This window comes from Mytilus galloprovincialis, chromosome 12, assembly GCF_965363235.1.
Source record: "Mytilus galloprovincialis chromosome 12, xbMytGall1.hap1.1, whole genome shotgun sequence".
NCBI classification, from domain to species: Eukaryota; Metazoa; Mollusca; class Bivalvia; order Mytilida; family Mytilidae; genus Mytilus; species Mytilus galloprovincialis.
Window position 1 is genome coordinate 30,863,618 of NC_134849.1, and position 15,348 is coordinate 30,878,965.

Sequence of the window (15,348 nt, forward strand, 5' to 3'; positions counted from 1 at the left end):
ACCCGGCATTCGGAATATATATTTATTAGTTGATATGATATGTAGCAGCAAAACATAGCTTCTTTTTCCTATCGTGATTTTCTTGATAGTGGGTTACTGCTATTATATTAAGAGTTCCAAATGGTAAAGTTGCAATCATATGTTCGTATACTTCACGGACGCCTTCACGAGTTTATTGTTATGGAATATCTGTTTCACAGATGACGACGGTCATCTTCTAATTGTCGTTACTACAAACTCATCTCCTTGTCCACATATCATTACCTACCAAATTACACTTATCCCTGGGTCCTGTTTACAAAAGTTTGAATTTTTCGAAAAACTAAGGATTTTCTTATCCCTAGCATAGATTACCTTAGCCGTATTTGGCACAACTTTTTGGAATTTTGGATCCTCAATGCTCTTCAACTTTGTACTTGTTTGGCTTTATAAATATTTTGATATGAGCGTCACTGATGAGTCTTATGTAGACGAAACGCGCGTCTGGCGTACTAAATTATAACCCTGGTACCTTTGATAACTATTTGTACTTACATAAGCAACACGCAGAGTGCCACATGTGGCAATGGATCTAAAATCCCTTCCGGAGCACCTTAGATCACCCCCAGTTTGCTATGTAGTGTTTTCTGTACTGCTGTTTGTCTGTTTGTCTATTTTTTAGCCATGGCGTTGTCTGCTTATTTTCGATTTATGAATTGTTCTTTACTATCCTTCGCCTCTCTATTCAAATGAATTGTTTCCTCTCATTGGTGCTCTTAACGTCAACTATTGAAAATCCTTCAAAACATTGTTGAAAAGAGTTGAACACAAACAACATAACACCATAACGTGCATCTAGGTAGTTGTTTAAGAATTGAACAAAATTACTTTACTCAACTGAAACAGAAGTATATTTTCTGGAGGACACTTTTAGAATTCAAAACATTTGTGAGCAATTTATATGTTTTCTAATTTTTACATTTAAGCACTACAGTACACGTCTCGTATGAGTAATGTTACAAGCATTATGAAACAAGAAGAATTTTCTTAAATGTACGTGGGTTTTCAGTGCTCTTCAACATTATATTTGTTTGACGTTTTACTATATATATCTGAGCGTCAATGATGAGTTTTATGTAGACGAAATGCGCTTCTGGTGTATCAAATTATAAGCCTGGTACCTTTGATAACTAATTAGACACTAACTCAGTTTTACTTCAAACTCCAAAGCAAAAACTTGTACAAGTTGTATTAATAACGCTATGTTATATCAAAATACGTTAAGCATTTGCTTGATAAATATCACGTCATTTAAAATTATATGCATGCATTGCGTGTGCATCCAAAGCTATAACGTGATTTATTGGAAAATCGTTAACAGTGTTAGTTTTATTTAATTTGTTGTTTTGTTGGGGTTTTTTTTATATTTTGCCTGCTATCTAAATCCTCTCATTAATTAGTTTCAAAAAAGATTATCCTGCATTTAAAACGTTGAAGATCATGGTTTAAAAAAGTATAAATGTCGAGTGTTCTACTTAGAACATATATATGTACGTTTTAGAACACCATCCACCTTTCTGCATAGTGCGTACTTAGAGGTACAAGTAGTTTACCAATGTTAACATATAATAAAATCATTTAAAAGCCATGATAAACTTCAGGTGTATACAATAAATTAAGGGTATTGTAAAAAAAAACATGACCAGTTCAAGGCTATTCCTATATTTTGTGTCATTAGAAAACTTCAAAACTCAAGTTTCGACTTTTTTTCTATAATCATGAGTCATATACTCTTAATAAGCAGCACAGCCAATTTGACTAAAGATGCACATACTACTTCCCTTGCTGAGCACCTGATATCACCTCTGTTTTGGTCAAAGAGTTCATACCTTTTTATGTTTCAATATATAAAATGTTTCTCTCATAATAAGTTGAATAAAACTTGATAAGCGTGGTATCTTAGATGAGTTTTTTTATTTATCCTCTGTACATATATGTGTGTCGGTTTTAATACTTTGTTTATTCGGACATGTATTAGAATTAGACTTTGTATTGAATTAACGATTGAAAATTTGGTAGTTCGTAATGGTACCCCCCCCCCCCCCTCCCCCAGTCCCTCTCGCTCTTAACTTAATTGTTTGGGAAAAATTGATTGACCAATATGGATATATGTAAAATCGATTTCAGATAAACAAAACTTGCAGCGAGATCTTTCTCAATTTGACTGGGTTCGTGTTGATCATTCCTTACTTTTTCAAGTACCAGTAGTGTTTGTCAATTGTTCCTTATCGCTTTGTCCTTTTTTGCTATTGCATTTTCTGTTAGTCTTCGACTTATTCTCTGATTGTAACCTTTTGAATTGTATCACCCTATTTATGTGCAACCCAACTATTACCAAAAACATATTAGAATGGACAATTGATTAACTCTATATTTGTTAAGTGAATGGCATTTGTGAAAGCGTCTACCATCGTTAAAAAATATCCAATATATAGCAATACAAGTCAAGCTCGCGATAGAATGACCAAATTGGATATGTTCGTCAAATTACAATATCTACATCAGAAAACACTCTTACCAGGAATATGACAGCTGTCAAATCTATTCGTTTGAGCTTTTAATTTTATTTGATTAGGGACTCTCCGTTTGATTTTTCCTCGAGGTTCCGTGTTTTAGTTATTTTACTTTTCACCAACTTAAAAGATTTTTCAAAATGTGTCCATAGTTTCATGTCATATGAACATTGACTTAAAAACACCTAGTACATGTTTAAAAAGTACATTGTTGGTACATCAAGTACAACTCTATTGCGAGTTGATTTACAATATGTTGATATCTAACTATTTGTAGAATTACATTTGATTACAGAAACCGGGTTTAAAGTCCAGTGTTGCATAGATAAGGCAAAAAATCTTAATGTCAAAAGCTATTTATTTTACTTATATTTATATCTGTTTTGTATTTGCATTGCACGTGAACAATAGGCTTCGATCATAAAATATTTACCACTATAACTTATAATTTAAGATAGACGCCAAAACTCAGTAAAAAATAGTTCAAAGTGGTAGTTCAACTATCATAGATTATAAGGAGTACTGGAACAATACACCAAGTTAAGGGTATCATAAATAAGCTAAATCTAAAATAATGAAATATAAATTTGATCAGTTCTAGGTATATGTAAACCTTAATACAACGCCTTCAAATTAAACAATTATCAATGTTGGGTATATGTTTATTTATGGCATACATACTACTTTTTGTATCTTTATTTCAATAAGCTATAAATCTATCGTTTGGTATATTTGTTTTTGAACATAAAATTGCAGTTAGATGCACAATTTGAAACCATATGCTGACCGATAAACAACTGAGAAGCAGAACACAAACGTATACTGGCAGATGATCAGCTCTGAAGGTACGATAATTTCTTCTATTTTCAATACGCATCCACATCATATCACTTGTATAAGGCATTCGTCTCAACTCGGCCGATTCTGTACCCTCATCTGGATAGAAAGAGAGTAGCGGATTCTACCGAGGATTGCCGAATGTTGTATAAGGATAACATTTTTCATTCTGGGGCCGGTAACAAGAAGCATTCCTATGTCTTACGAACGTCTAAGGGCGTCTTAAGGTTTAAGAATGTGACAATACCCAACCTCAGACCTTTCTTAGAATGATTGGCAGCCCTTAATGTTTTGAAAAAGTGCATGATTTAAGAACGATTCTTACGTCTACCTTAAAGCATTCTTTCTAATTCCGGTAACACAAAATCATTCTTAAATTTTTGTCAGTTATTAAGTGTTCTTGAAACAAACTTAGCAACTTAGGGGTGTACCAAGAACAATTCGCTTGATATTTTTTGTAAGAGTGGTCCCGACTACTCTTAGCTGTACATTTACTTGTTAATAATAGAACAAGTTGCTTAAAAAAGTTAATACGTGAATCTTAGGACTTTTTTGTTTTTTATCTAATTATCAATTCATCTGAATTGGAAATTATATATCAATGTTTTCTTGGCCATGTATATGGAGGATGGTAGTTTCTCTTTATTGTAAATCATTACAATTTTGGCTTGTTGAGAGAAGTGTTAAATATAAAGCAAGGAGAAATTTGTGACCTTTTTCAATTTTAAACCAAGTGTTCCAAATGGTGAAGTTTAAATCATCACTTCTTAAATTTTATGGAAGCCATCATGAGTTGGTTAACCAATATGGAATATCCGTTATACAGATGATACTGGATATGTTCATTATGTCGTAACTATAGTCCTGTTCCTTTTTCACGAATGTGACCTAACTACTTAGATTATTTATCGGCTTCGTAATATAATGAGCAACACGATGAAGCTGGATTTGCTTACCCTTCCGGATCATCTAAAATCATCCCCAGTTTTAAGTGGGTTTCGTGTTGTTGTTGTTTACCATTTTTTTTTTACATTTTTGCCTTTTGTGTCTTTTTTGTTCACGCATCGTTATTAATATAATTGCATTTGTTAAGACTGTCATACAAGTGAGAGGTGCAGCACTTTAACCAGGTTCAATCCATCCTTTTTTTACACTTTGAAAATGCCTGTAACAAGTCAGGAATATGACAAGTTTCGTCAATTCGTTTGGTGTGTTTAATCATTTGATTTTGCCATTTGCAATTGGTTAAGGACTTTCCGTTTTGAATTTTCCTCGAAGTTCAGTATTTTTGTGATTTTATGTTTTGTAAGAAGGCTTTTAAAATGTGAAAAAAAAACATATTGTTTAAAGTGGAAAAATATAGGAAGATGGGGTATGAGTACTAATGAGACAACTCTCCATTCAAATTACAATTCATAAAAGTAAACCATTCTAGTAGTGATTTGACCGAATTGAAAGAAGGATAGAAACATAAGCCTAGTACGTCATTAATACACGATTCAAATCCTACCATTGGCCTGGAGAATAATAGGGCCCTCAAAAAAAAAGCACTGATGGATTGTCCCGAGACAAGCATATTTATTTTAGAATAATAATGTTCTATAAGCAGTTAAAATAAGATAATGTTTGAAGCGGTGCAAATTTTTTAATTCAATTTGACTTTTATCAAAAAAGGGCCGGAAAATAATGGTGGTCTGAGGCCAGAATTGTTTTCCTTAGATTAAATAGGTAGTTGATTGTTATGCGTATTTTATCGTTCATTATAACGTTTTTATGATTCATTGGAGGTAATTCTAATTTCTATGCGAGGAACCAAAAATGGAGACGCCGGAAAGTTATCAAGAACTCGTAACTTGATAACTATTACGTGTACGATGCAACTTAAAGGGGGAAAAAGACCGATCTTCGAACAACCTGAGGGAGCTTTGATTCACACTCTTTGAGTGATCTTCGAATTATCGTATCTTCCCCTTAATTCAATACTTACGACCTCTCTTAATAAAATTCCTTGTTACCGGTCCCAGGTCCTTATTCTGCCTTGAAACATATTCTCAGTTAAAGAGAGCTTTTTCTATATGAACTACCTCATTAAATAGTTGGTACGCAATAAATATACCGATATCTGCGCACATAACAAGTGTATCCTGTAAAAAAGCCCTGACAAACTATATGGCGTAAGGTGTAGTGAGTACTATTAAAATGCAACAAAGACTCATTACCACCAACTTAGTTTTTCAACTTTTCATTTAATACGATAATAATCGCTGCTTCGTTTTTTCGACAAACCTGACGACTTCAAACACTCTTCCATTTTAACATTATAAATATTAATGACTAAACGTGTATATTCTATATATAAGGCATATATTAAAAGTCCATGTTTCTTTATATCCGTCGATTATAGTACCCCTCAAATACACTAAAAACAACACAAACACTAAAAACACGGAAAGAAAAATTTCTAAACGGTCGTATTTGTAAAGAATGTGAATTCTGTTTTGGTTGTGGCCTGTTTTCTATTTCTTGCATAATCCCCCCCCCCCCCGGTCATAAATAGATATTTCTCTTATCACACTACACAGAGTGTGATACGAAAAAAAGCTGTTACGGAGATCTGTGTTAATTTGATTGGCCTATACAGCATCATAAGACTATATTACAGCATTTCATTGCATATTCCTTACGTCATCGATGACTTTCATAGATAACGACGAATTACAATTCGTCCTTGGCAACGGAAATATGTGATTTCACCATAAACATACAAAACACTCACACTATTCGCCTGACAATCGTCTTTTTTTTGGTCAAATTTTCAAACATTCTGAAAGTCTTAATTTTTCTGTTAAAGTTTGCCACATGAAAAAAAAATATGAAGTCATACTGGAATGAGCAGAAGACCAGATCAACGATTCGTGATTCGTGGATTTTTTTATCCAACACAATGATAGTGTTGACCATAACAGAAATATGTTTAGCAACTTGTGAGAATGGAATATCGCTTGATATCAACTCTCGTTATTTAGTTTGAATAATAGCAATAAACTAGCGTTAATATCAAGAGATATCCCATTCTCAAATCGTTATGAAACCTATAATTATCATCCATGTTTATCGAAATTTATATAGTAAGTGACGAATCCGCTGCCACTTTTCAGAAATTTCAGACTATTTTTCCGACGTTTAATTGAAATACAATGATGTGTTGATTTTTCAGCATCCTTGTATTTATAGTTGCATCGAAATTTCGAAAATAATTTTAGCTGCATTCCCGCATTTGTATTGCAAGCTTAGAAAGTGGCCATTGTTACATTATAGTTCGTTTCGGTGTGTGTTACGTTTCAGTATTGTGTATCTGTAGTGTCGTAGTTCTATTATATTTGATACGTTGCCCTCAGTTTTAGTTTGTAACCCGGATTTGTATTTTCTCTATCGATTTATGAATTTTGAACAGCGGTATACTACTGTTGCCTTTATTTAGGATTCTCTCCCCTGGTCAACTATTAACCGAAGTACAAATCATTTATTTATACCACAGCCCATTCGATAACAAGTAGTCAATATTTTGTCCAGTGTAAACACAATTAAAGTACAATACTTTCGAGGGAAATGTATTTCCACAAATCCTTTATGTCACGATTTATTCTATAATCTATGAACCTTGACCATGTTGAGACACAAATTCAAGATACAAACAGGCAAATAAATTTCAACATTCTCAAATCTTACAAGTCATGATTTTACAAGGTCGTTGTGCCAAATGGGTGTGCTGTGTTTATAAACAGTGTTACGATAGTTACTGGATAATTCTGTCTTTTATCAGCACTTAATAATTCGTTTATCATAATTTATCAAATAGTTAACCATACATTTAAGGATCTCTGTGTTTTATACAATAATAACTTCATATAAAAACCGTAAGATGGTATTTAGAGCAATTCCTCTTGTGCTTAGTAGGAAAGGCATTTTCTTTTACAAGTTCATTGCCAAGTTAATAATGTAGGTGACCGATTTCTTATCGATGTTAATATTGTAAATATTAAACAAGTGTGCCATTTCCAGTCCTACACATTATTATGTATGAACGACGGTTCCATTCATTACCGCTGTTTAGTATTTTTCAGGAAGGCCTAGTTGAAAATGATAAGTCTTAAAAACTCTTGAAAATTTAAAAAAAACAAATCAGGAATTAAAGATACTAGTTATCAGAATACAGGAACACTAGACTACAAAAACAAACAAACTATCAATAGTCCACGAATCACGTCATACAAAACTATAGATAAGGCAACACAAAATCAGTCCATGGAACATCGTTAACTTCGAAACTCCGTATGCGGTACCACAGGTACAATGTCTCTATCAAAATCCAGAATATCGTCATGTATTTACACTTATCTGTGCAGATTGCGCAGGAATAATAATAATATCTAAACTATTAATAGTTTTATATATATATATATATACGTGTAACAGTGACTTGATTTTGTTCGATATATTTTGTAGTTATTTATCAGCAACACTCGATGTATCAGAGAAACATGATTAAGATATTTCCACAAAGAAAAGCAACTCATGCAAAGATTTACGTGTTGTTCTTCCTATATACACACTCGTTGGACACATTCAAGACTTCTATCGAATTAAAGAAAAACGTAATGTCATTCAATAGCTCTGTCTTTGGAATGAACAAACATGCGTAATGTAATGCTGCCTAATCGGGTTATTTTCGCGGGGGTGTAAATTCTCAGTCATTTTCGTGGATAGAACAAAATCGCTAAAATAAATTCCGCCAATTTAAAAGTGTTCATGCAAATATATTGATATCCGCCAAAATAATTACCGCCAAAATATTTCGTTTTGCTTAGTCTATAAAAATCGCGATAGTTTGCACCTGCGACAATAACCCGCTATACGGTATCCAGTATAACTACTGTAATGCAACCAGTGATGGCATTGGTTTTTGTTTAAAGTTATGTTTTCCAACTGGTAGAATACGTTTTTATAGTTTATAACAAGATGATTCTGTTAAAGGAAATTAAATTTCCGTTTCTCGGTTTGTGTTTCTACCTCTGAACATTTAGAGAATTTTTGGAAAATGATAACTTCAGAATTTTTAATCGATCATGTTCTCGTTTGTTTATTGAAACTTTCACACTCCACCTCTCAGGGAAAGCCTGGGATATATTAATTGTAGCATTTGTGAGACCTTTTGACCTTGTTTCCGGGATGTCTCCTCGGCCACTGTTTTGATTTAAGTTTAACTTTCCATGACCCTCAAGTTTCTAATGTCATTGTTGGGCTTTATGTGTTATCCAAAACATTTTCGAAGTAGTCCCTAGTCTTCAACAGGAAATAGGCATTTGGTCCACAGATATTTCAAACCTGTTAACTTGATTACAAAGACGCTCTCACCAAATCGGTCTTATATGTATATTCTACATTTTAACTTTTTTTATTCGAACTTCATTTTCGAGTTCTTTATAAGTGCAAAGCTAGTCTTGCGTACACAATTACCAGCCTGATATCTTAAATGATGTGTCGCGTTTTTAGTCTTCTGTACCTTAGGGCATGGTGAACCTTTTAATCATGTATAAGGAATTCGAATTTCAGACCTGTATCAAATCATGCGACGTTTGATGTGTTAAGTTTGCTAAGGGATTGTCTTTTTTGAATTTTCCTTTTAAGTTCTATATTTTTGTTATTTTATTTTTTCCCGTACCGATTGTCGGTGATAGGTTGCAATAAGTTGTGAATACACATTGAATTAATAATGTTCGATGCTCATAAATGAAATATGATTTTTGTAAAAAATAATGTATATGTTACCAGTTCTCATAAAATTGTGAAAAATAAACTCATCATAGACAACAGGATTTTTTGTATTTAGCCAGACGCGCGTTTCGTCTACAAAAGACTTTATCAGTGACGCGCGAATAAAAAAAATTAAAAAGGTCAAATAAAGTACTAAGTCAGTGGCGGATCCAGGGGGGGGGGGTGTCCGGGGGTGCGCACCCCCCCTTTATTTTTGCCGATCAATGCATTTGTATCGGGACATATGTTTTGCACCCCCCTTTGCCCTGGGTGCCCTGGGTTAGCACCCCCCTTTTCGAAAATTCCTGCATCCGCCCCTGTAAGTTGAAGAGCATTGAGGACCAAAGTTCCTAAAAGTTTTGCCAAATACAGCCAAGGTAATCTATTCCTGAGGTAAAAAAAAGCCTTAGTATTATAAAAATTAAAAAATTTTGTAAACAGTTAATTTGTAAATATGACCATATCAATGATAACTTATGTCAGTACAAAATTAAGTGCTGACCACTGGGCTGGGGAAAAAACTTAATACTTACATTTTATAGGAAATCTTTTGACCTAATTTATTGAACCTTTTAAAAGCAAACATCAAGCTATTTTCATCAATAGACGTACCCAAAGTTTGTTTAATCAAATTCAGAAGACAACCACCACATGCATACATTTTATTTTCATTGGTACGTTATATTTCTACACTCATGTTCACTACTACCTACATATGTTGCATAAACAAATGTCATTCATAATCTGGTTTTATGTAATGAACTTCAAAGGTAGATCATAAACCTCAGGTAAGATATTTATATTATATCATCATTACCTAAAGTATATATGATCATGGAGCAACGTAGAGCGAAGGGAGGAGAGAAAAATATGTAACTTTTACTATCTTTTTAAATTTTGATCTGATAATTTTTCTTTTTCTTATTGATTATGATAAATAAAACCATCTATGGCGGGACATTCATGAATAGTTTATAGCAAAGAGAAAAGCGGGTTTTTCCTATTTATATTATATACTCATTACTTTCTGGAGCTTTACCATACAGCTATGTATAGCGAAGGGAGAATGGAGAAACATAAAAAAAATCTATTTAAAAAAAAAAAAAGATCAGAGATTTTCTGGATTTTTTTTTTATTGATTGTGATAAATCAAACATTAATGAAGGGACATTCATAAATAGTTTATACATGTACTGTCGAAATGCGCATCTGGTGCAAGAAATTGGTACCAATAATTTTATTATAGCAAAGAGAAAAGCGGGTTTTTCCATTATATTATATCCTCATTACTTGCAAGAGCTTTACCATACAGCTATGTATAGCGAAGGGAGAAGGGAAAAACATAAAAAAAAAATCTATTTAAAAAAAAAAGATCAGATATTTTTTGAATTTTTTTTATTGATTGTGATAATTCAAACATTAATGAAGGGACATTTAATAAATATTTTCATGGAATTAGAAACGCAAATTTTGTAAAAGTTAAATTATAATAGGAACGAAAAAAATAATTTAGATTTTCACACAGCACAAATTTATCAAGTTCGCAAGAAACACAGAAGATTTCCTAATTTCCGTGGCACGAAGTGTATCGGGAATTAATTGTCTTCTCACGTAGTAGTTCGAAGGCGTATGAATTTTTTGGGCGGGAAAAATTATTGTGTTAAATGATAGGTGTATATATGGTCATTTCTAGTTCTGCCTTACTTGAGTGAACATCAAAATTTTTTAACATGTACGTTAAGAAACGTTTTTTAAATATTAAGTATATAAGTATGTTCAAATTAGCATTAAAGTTAAAACTCTTTTTTTTTCTATATACACAAGCAGCAAGCTAGTCGACAATTATACGTTTGTGTTTTAGTTGTTTATTGGTAGAAGTGTTGCTATGTTAGGAACATAAAGTATAAAGAAGACATAAAGTAGTAATGTATCGTCTGCATACCAGTTGTGGTCTTATATCATATCTACTGGAGTGTGTTCAAATCATTTTTTTTTTCGGTTTGTTATGCCTATTTGCAGCTAAAGTTACATTCTTTATTATTAGCCGATAAATCATGAAATAGTTCAAAAAAGGATCACTGAAAAAGAAACATGACAAATTGTTTCTATCGTATATTCTTATGAATGGAAAAACAACTATCGTATTGCTAAATTTTTACAGGAATTTTCCCCAAAAAAGTATTAATTATACCTGATTCCAATCATGAAAGGGGTAGCATAATTGCCTGTCACGGTTTGAATAAAACCGATCAATTTAATTAATTGTCTTTATTTTGCGCTAAAAAAATACTATTTTCGATTACAATGGAGGACGTTTGCCATTTACACCCTCACCTGAATTAAACAATGGAATTGTATATTTTTCTAGTTTGTTGTGTTATGCTTTTAAGGGTATAGTGAGAAAAAAAAAACACATTTAATATACATTTTGTCCTTTACTTTCAAACATGTAAAACCAACCTGAAAAGGTGAATCTTCGTATCTCAGATTGACAGCAAGCGAATGCGTATAACACACATTACCGTGTCTTCCGTAAAACTAGCATAAATTTGTACATACTTAACATTTTTTTGGTTTAAATATTTTAGATGATATTAAGATAGTTTAGTTAAGATTAATTTTCATAAATTTGAGGTTATTTTTTCCGATAGCATTTAACATATGCTTATGATGCTAATGTTGAAGTACTGATGTTCCCAGAGTGAAAATGACAAATTTTAATCGAGTTAGGACATTCCAATGATAAAAGTTCAAATGTCACCATTTAAACATACTTTTTTAACATTTTCAAATGATTTTCATATGACCTGTTTGTATCTAACCTCATGAATCGGCATCGATACCTTGCAATAAAAGTCCAAATTCTTCATTTCCCGCAAAATATTTCCGAGAATAGATTTATATCCGGTTAACAAAGAAATATGGCTATTTATTGACTCTTTGTTTTTCGTTCACTTTTCTTGAAAGATTTGATTGTGGTCTAAGAAAAAAAAAAAAAAAAAAAAAAAAAAAAAAGAGATCCGTGGTGTAGTGGTTAGTGCATCGACTGCTATCACAAACGGCTTCCTGGTTCGATTCCCGTTCGGGATGAAAATTTCAGGCTCTCCTTTGACACCATTTGCAAGTATGGTCTTGAGGAAACGATGATAGTCCGTCGGAAGGGGACAATAAATGGCTGACCCCTGTTAAGAGAGAGCCATATCTCTTGCACGTTAAAGACATCCTAATAAAGGCTTGTAGATTTCGAAAAAGAGCAGGTTATAATGCCGCTACAAGGCAGCACTCGCACCCGCAAAGTGGAAAGGGATTTATATAACTTGCAAAACTTGTTTCTCAATCCACTATACATAATTGTGTTAAACTAACTAACTGAGATATAAAAAAAAACAAACAAAAAAAACCAGCTGTATGTGTTTATGTTTAACCTCCTACACCAAACCCAAGAGGACGGAAAACAATAAAAACAAAAATTTATATATAAATCTGACGAAGCCTCTCATTGGAATTCACTGATGCACATCGTTGCTTTCTCCGAGTTTTTAACTTAATTATATGCAAAGCGGAACGCCCGTCGATAGAATACTTGTTTCCTAGACATTTTAAAGGATTTTCATGTTTTGAAACTTTCCTTATTTTTTATCTAAATTTATTAATCAATATAAAAGTTGATGTTGTTATTTATTTATCAGTTCAAGTATGTTTTATTCACCTCTAGGTATTACATGTTATGCACTTATAAACTGAGTGTTTTGTGCCCTTGAGATAGTGAGATACTGCGTTGAATGTTTGAAAGGATGCATGGAAAATTTGAGTGCTTTTGTTTATCTTGAATAATTATGTAGGCTGTACATAGTAAGCTCTTAAGATATTTCTTATACGTAAAATCTGTCATATTTTATTAACCTGGAAATTCCGAAAAATGAAAGAAGACGATTTATTTGATACATGTGCACAATTAAGAGCACAGTGTGATATATGATAGTATATACTTAAACATTGACATTTCCGAGAATAGATCTATATCGTTTTCAATGACACATATATGTATATTTATTGACAAAGATATGTGTGGGTTTTTTTTGTCGTCTACTTTCTCTGACAAGATTTGACTGTGGTCTTAGATATTTAAAAAAAAACAAAAAAAAACCAGAAAAAAAACAAAACAAACCACAAAATCAACACTATAATTTTTATATTTATGAAATACCGTCCACATGTTGTCAATAAATATCACGAGAACCATAAGAATAACGGTATCACATTGTTACTTTATCACATGATATAAAGCAGTATCGATACAGTTATATTGTACTCCTTCGACAAACTCAGTTCGGTCCCTAATTTCCCTTCATATATGAGTATATATAGTGTTGATTGATTGATTGTTGGTTGCTTAACGTCCAGTGGCAAATATTTCATGCATATTCAGGACGACGTATATATAGTGTGGAGGGCAAGTTTCAGAGGCGGATTTAGGGGGGGGGGGCAGGGAGCCCGGGCCCCCCTTTTTGGGAAAAAAATTTGTTGCTTATATAGGGAATCACTGAAGCGTGACTGGAGCGGGCCCCCTCTTAGGTCAGTCAGTGGGCCCCCACTTATGAAAATTTCTGGATCCGCCACTGAGTTTCTCAGTCTCGATCGTAGTTCGAGACTGAGAGACGAGCAAAGACTAAACCGCACAAAAGTCTTATAGTTAAGAAGTAGTTAGTCATCATTATCTAGATGTTTCAGCATTTCCAATATGTTTTGGTCGAAAAGTGTGGGGACAGTTTACCCCCCCCCCCCCCTTTTTCAAGTTTCCTCCCACAAACTAAGTATATATGCAGCTTTTAAACTTTTTTGTATTAGGTTTTCAATTTGTGTCTGTCAATGTACAATATATATCAGATTAGACCTCAGGATAAGACAAGATAAGATATTATAAGAATAGATGAGATGAGATACGATAAGATATTTGATTGGTTTAAAATCCTCAATTTATAGACAATAGACATTGGCTATATGTACATGCAATTATAAAACATATAAGTGAAACATACATCTGATCACATTTATCAACATTGAATAAAAGTTTATATACTTGTATATCCCACCATTATCAACAGGAAATATATATGAAGTCTAGTTTGCATGCACATATACCGTGCAATGGAGATAAAATTAACTTCTTATAAATGCGCCGTCGAAAGTATTTTTTTTAAGCTTAACCCACGCATGCGCTGTGTCGGAAATTAAATCATGGCTTTTAGATGACAACTAATTAGTTCTGGTAAGCATGTTTTGTTTTCTTTCAATAATAATTGCATGACATAAACATTTTGTTTTAAAGCACAATGTGGAGCGTTTTCTCCTTTGTTCCGTAAACCCGATATTCTCCTAATCCCCGAAAACTCTTTTATAAAAAGAAGAAAGATTCACACGTGGAATCAAACATTTATTATGTAACAGTAGCGGAAAAATAGATTACAGAATATTTTTGATAACACATAATTTAATTGAATATAGGAATCCCTTTTAAGGATTGATATCTGTCATAAGAATTGATCATTAAGTCGAAAAATAGTAATGTATCATTATTTGTCATATAAACTTATCGATTTCATTTGGTAAATTTTAATATAATTCTGTGTATTGACTTGTTTTTAGGCGAAGCCGATTAATTTTAATCGAATTTAAATCATTGTTTGTTAATATTTATTATCGCGAAGTAGATGATTGACAGAATTGATGGACAGCTTACAAGGTCAAATAAGTAAATATCAACACACGTGTGGATCACAAGTGAAGATTTACTCGGGGTTCTCGGGATTTATCGAGCTATTTGAATGAAAATCCTGCAACTGCTGGTTCTTCCCTAAATAATGCAAATATGTTCGGTACCAGTTACATAAACACGACACGAACTTCCCCGCTAAAAAATAGCGGTACTTTCAACTGACCAGGAAAGGGACAAAGGTCGCAGTAATTTTACGTATGTACGTAAACAAAAACAATGAAAGCGTGAATTTAAGATGCAGTCATGTAACTGGGTAGTGCATAAAAGCCATCTTTTAAGATTTTTTAGCGAATTTGAAAGAAAATCCGTTGGAAAATTAAAGTCTAAAGAAAAGAAAAAACAGATTAAAACGGAAACTATAATTTTCTT

The 15,348-nt window shown here is 32.8% G+C and overlaps 1 protein-coding gene across 6 annotated transcripts in view; it reads left to right on the forward strand.

Annotated features, from left to right (window-relative positions):
* Positions 1-3,308: 3,308 nt before the first annotated feature.
* LOC143055453 (sodium-dependent phosphate transporter 2-like) overlaps positions 3,309-15,348 on the forward strand; it is a 37,417-nt gene continuing 25,377 nt past the window's right edge. For 2 of the 6 annotated variants that reach the window (XM_076228598.1, XM_076228603.1), the window contains exon 1: positions 3,309-3,397. The gene's annotated coding sequence lies outside the window, so the exon portion shown is untranslated. Of the gene's footprint in view, positions 3,398-9,957; positions 9,992-14,394; positions 14,473-15,075; positions 15,179-15,348 lie in introns of those variants that run through there. The other 4 variants (XM_076228601.1, XM_076228599.1, XM_076228602.1 and 1 more) reach the window with 4 other exon arrangements.